The sequence below is a fragment of the Echinops telfairi genome, unplaced genomic scaffold (assembly GCF_000313985.2).
Source record: "Echinops telfairi isolate 266 unplaced genomic scaffold, ASM31398v2 ScPeMD7_3533;HRSCAF=4204_0, whole genome shotgun sequence".
NCBI classification, from domain to species: Eukaryota; Metazoa; Chordata; class Mammalia; order Afrosoricida; family Tenrecidae; genus Echinops; species Echinops telfairi.
The window spans coordinates 32,081,281-32,086,710 of record NW_022107431.1 but is presented as its reverse complement, the minus strand read 5'-3'; positions in this window follow the sequence as shown (position 1 = coordinate 32,086,710).

The window sequence follows — 5,430 nt, the reverse complement described above, 5'->3', positions numbered from 1 at the left end:
GTATAGATTTCTTCCTTTTTCATAGTCATTTCGATATCAGAATTAATTCCTGTTTTGGTCTTAGTGAGAGAAAGACAGAGCTCTCCACTCTCATCAACAGTTACAGTCTCAGAAACCCGCAGGAGCAGTTCTGTCCTGCCTTGTCCTGTGGGGTCTTATGAGTTGGCATCAATATGATGGCAGTCGGTTTGTTTTTTGGGTTTGGGTTTTATTGATAATACCTGGAATTCTCCTCTAGAGAAAAAGATTTGTGAGAGAACGATGAAAAATGTTTACTTCTATGGTCCATCAAGGAACCCTGGTGGTGTAGTGTTTACGTGTTGGGCTGCGATCTGGATGGTTGGCAGTTCAAAACCACCAGCAGCTCCAGGAGAAGAAATAGTGGGCTTTCTTCCCCGTGTAAAGAATCACAGCCTGGGGAACCCACCGCGGGTCGCTATGAATCAGCATGGACTTGATGGCGTGGAGTTTGGTTTGCTTTATGGTCCATCAAACAAAGTGGCTGGCAGAATGTGGACAGTTGCCTCTAAGGTGTCTTCAAAGAGTGTGGAAAGCTTCATGCCAATTGGCTATTTTATTTGAATATGGGAAATCAGTTGCCAGGGAGTGACTTCTGACTCGTATTGACCCCGGGGGTCTCAGACCCAACTGTGCGCCATAGATTTTCAGGCGTGATTTTTTCTAAAGTAGGTCACTAGCTTCCAAGGAGCTTCTGGTAGACTGGAACTGCTGACTTGCTGGTTAGCAGTTAAGCATATGAATCATTTATACCACCCAGGCTGGTGGGGGTGGGGATCAGGAGCATTAAATAATTACCTTGTAACTTAAATATTTTAATATTGAAATAAGGGTGGCTAAATTTCAGATTAAACATTTGTCTAACATGTTAAAATAAGGCACGGAGGTTACGTAATCCCTTCCCTCCGCGGAGAGCAGTGCTTTGGTGAAAACATTCAGACACCATGCGGGACGAAGTGAAAAGAAGTCTTTCTTCCATTCCTTTCTCTTTCTGATCAGCATCTTCGGCAGTGTTGGGAAAGTCCAGAGGGGTAGCTGTGGTGTACACCTTCTGTTGTGGGGGTGTAGTTAAAGCCATACACCCCGATTTCAAAATCGCCCATAAGCAATCATGAAGACACAAAATTCTACACAGCATTTGAACGTTAAAACAAACAAAACACACTTTTCAAAAACTTCAGCTAGAAGCAGATAATCTCTTTATCAAGAGCAGTACATTTTTAGAAATGGTAAACATGAATGTTTTAGGAAGACGAGCTGAGATTTTTATCTAAGAGGTGTGCTACATAAGCCAACAACAGAAATGTGCTTTCAAACCAGCCCCACCGCTGGGGTAGTTGGGAATAAAGACACAAGGCTGTTGCATGACAAGACAGGAACTCATGTGGTCCAATCACAGAAATGTGCTCTAATCCACTTCAAAATAACGTGAACTTGAAACCTCATTTCTCATGTGCAATAACTACTAAAACACTATCAGCAAAGTAAATATATAGAGTCTATAAAAACTACTTCCTGGAAGAAATGTGAAGAACACATGAAAGAAATGTTGTTAGCATGAAAGTTGTGTCATCTTTGAATAAGAAAATGCAATGTTACAAAGATATTCACTATCTGTAATTAATTTATAAATGTGATGTTATATTGCCAATAAAAATACCAATGTCAAAAAAAAATTAACGTGAACTGAATTTCTCACACATACATAGATCCTGGGAGTGGATTTTTCAAAAATCCTTTTTGTTTTGTTTTTCTGTCTCCCATTCTTTTCTGTTGAATTGTGGTGCTGGCAAAGAATATTGAAATCCCCAGGGCCGCCCAAAGCATCAACCAATGTGTCTTGGACGAAGGACAGCGAGCATGCTCCACAGAAGCCAGGATGACGAGACGTTGTGTCGTGGACTTTGGACAGATTATCAGGAGAGACGGTGCCCCCGAGAAGGACCTCACGCTTGGTCAAGTCGAGGGGTGGTGGAGAAGAGGAAGATGGTTAACACAGCAGCCACAACGCCGGCCTCCAACATAAGGACGCCGGTGAGGGCGGCACTGGACCAGCCGGTGTTTCGTTCTGTTGGGTGTCGGGTCCCTGTGACTCGGAACTGACTTGTCAGCACCCCCAACTCTCTCCGAAGAGCTGGCTCTTGGCCATACCTTTATACTTTGGACCCCCTGTCTTCTTTATCCCTCATGTCTCATGTATCAGACCCCCAGAACCAAGTGCAGACAGAGCCACCCCCCACTCCACCCCGCGGAGTCAGGAGAAGTGGGAGGGACTGCCAGAGTACACTCAGGGTAGTGATACCTGCTGCACGGAGCAGAAAGTACCAAGACACCGCTGGATCGCGTACCGTTGGTGTTTTCTAGCATGGGGAAAGTGACTTCACAGTTGTCCGCCTCTGCTTCTTAGAGGACCGGTTAGAATAATCGAAGGTGAGATGGCCAAGGTGAGGGTTGGTTACATGGGTGACCCAGAACAGACCCTGCTATTTGGCAAACAGTGGTTTCCACATGGCTCTCATCAGCACCATCACCATGACCTCATCACCTCAGAGCCAGGTGTTCTGCTCTGTCAATTTGGAGTGGGAGTGTGATGGGAGGAGTGAGAAATCAGGCCAAATGGTAAATTCCTCATGAAACCCACCTTTAAGTAATCCCTGCATTAAACCCTTCCCCTTTCCCTGCCCATCCTCTCTTCTGCCAAACCCAAGCTTGCCATCTCTGTGCCACTTCCTGTCCCGAGAAGCATGGTCATCATTTCCCCAGCGCTCATTCTGGGTGATGACCCCCTGTGCCCTGTTGGCAATGCCATCCATGTCTCATCTTCTAAACTACTGAGTCAGCTGGACATTCTCTCTGGTGACAGAGTGGTTCCCTGTGGGAGATTCCACAGTTTTGATACCATTCAGAAGGAGATGTCTTTCATGGACTCCACTCTACCACTTGACATCAGCCGCTTGCTAGAAAACAAAAACTGTTTCCCTTCTAAGGCTTATGGGTCTTTGAGCTCCCGGGTGGGGCCAGTGCCACTTATCCAGCAGTTCTTCCTCCTAAATCAGTATTCTTTCTTTTTTAATCAAAGCAAACAAGATTGATGACAATATTAAGATGTTGCTTCATTGTGAAAGTAATTTGAAAAGTACACTCCCCCATAGAGCATCACTTTGCTTTTTCTCTTTCCCAACAAAGTTGATTAGCAAATAAATACACACACACACACACACACACACACACACACAGAGGTGAAGGCATGAGATCAGAGAATTTTGAGGAAAAGGGATTTTCATTCATTTTTCCCAATGAAGATACTGAGCTCAGTGCACAGGGGAATCACTTAGGGTTACTGAAGGCCACCCAACAGCAGCGATGATGTAATAGAACCAAACCTGGGCGGGCCTCGCATAGGCCTTCTTTAGATGTGCCTAAGAACACAAAGCAAAGCGCCTCCGCGGTGACAAGGGAGTCAGTCCTTCAGTGATGTTTTATAGCCAAAAAAAAACAAAAACCAACCCAACCCAATTAAGTTACTATAACAATATCACTCTATTGTTTCCGTCCCTGTACAAAGGGGATGCCTCAAAAAGCTTACTGTCCGTCCTGGAGTATGTGATTTTGAAGCTATAAAGAATTACACTCCACAGCTATTGAGGCAACTGAAAGATCTTGACATATGACTCCTTTCCGGTAGCCATGTATGGCACTTAGCATCTCTGGTTGCTTGTCAGGGTGAGTGTGAGATAATTGTTTGAGAACCGAGGACTGCTTACTCCAAAGGAGGGGCAAGGGTGGGGACTCAGGATAATTACAGAGCTGACAACCACCTCAGCTTTGCCATGGGAAATCTAATGCAAGGCATTGTTAGACTTCAGACAGCTTCTCAGGCAAATGTCTCCTGGCCCTCCTGATTCCGTGGAATGTTCTTTCTCTGTTTATGAGATTGGAGTCTCTGGATAGTGAGGCAATTAACTCTGTTGGCTGCTAAACAAAAAGAGGTGGCTCCAGAGGCAGCGCACAAGAGAGGGTTGATGATCCACTTCTGAAGAAAAACAGGCCCCAACTATTAGCAAGCCCGGAGAGCAGATTTCTACGGTGGGACCACGTAGACAGCGCCTGGTGGTTTAGTCTGGGGACCTAAACAACAGCACACAGCGGATCTATATGCCAGTCTGTACACGAGGACCACTGTGCTCTTTACAAGGCTTAAAGAAGCTGAACACTCGGTCAGATTCACATGCCCAGTAGGGCTTCAGCACAAATATTTCAGGTTGAAGTTCCTTCTGCGATGGATGCTCATTGGTCCTGGGACATTGTGTCGTTTTTCCTAAGTTTGCATCATGGGAATATAGTGTGCTGTTGAATAGGCAGAGGAAACAACGTTAGAGAGATAGGTAGCAAACCAAACCTGCATGGTTCAGAGAGACTTGTGTTCTGAGAATCAAGTTCAAGCGTAATGGGAGACCCAACATCTTAATCTCTGGATATCCATTACTTTTTAAGGATGGCATGTTTATCATTCATAATTATCACTTCAACTCCTCTCCCTGTCATAGAATTTGTTTTTAAAATCTGGTGTAAATAATCATGCAGACTATATGTCTCTGAATCTACGGCAGCATCCACATCTACAATGGCATGGAAAAAAATTCACTGCTGCGGACAGCTGGCTAACCGAAGCAATTCCAAGGGGAACTAGCGCTGTCATCTCATCATGCATGCAGTGCTTCTTTACATTTGTCTGTCGGTACTGCAGATCATCGTCATAGAGTCAACTCCAGTGCATGGAGACTTCGTGTGCACCGGGAAAGAGTTGTACTGCACAGGGTTCCCAAAAACAGATTTTCCATAAGTACAGTAGCAGGCCTTTCTACCAAGGTACCTCTTGGAGGGCTTGAATTTCCTACCCTGAACACGCAGCAATTTATACCACCTGGGGACATTCACATCTTTACACCGTAGCACAACTAACATGAGACCAAGGGTGCAAAAAGACTATGAAGTGGGAAGGGGAGCTTGGGAAGAGAGGAGACGACTACACCCACCAGCTGACTGGAAGAGGGTCTCACCACAAGAACAAGGTTGTGCAGTGGCACCTGAGACAGGGAAGAGCCTTCAGGTCACAGCACAAATGTTCCCCAGGGTATTGGGACCACCCCCAAAACCCTCCGCGTCCAGTCCATTTGCTTTTTGTCACAGGACGGAACGGATAGTTCTTGCAATCTGTGCCAGGGGCTTTGCTCATCGAGGAAGACGTTCTGGGAGCAGACAGAGAATGTTCTCGCAACAATCGTTATAGGACACTTCCAATGAGCAAGACTCTCAGAACTGAGAAAAAGAAACTTTTCATTTTATTCAGAGTTCATGCGACCCGCTCAGAGCATATTTTTAAAAATCCTCTTCCCCAGATTTAATAACAAA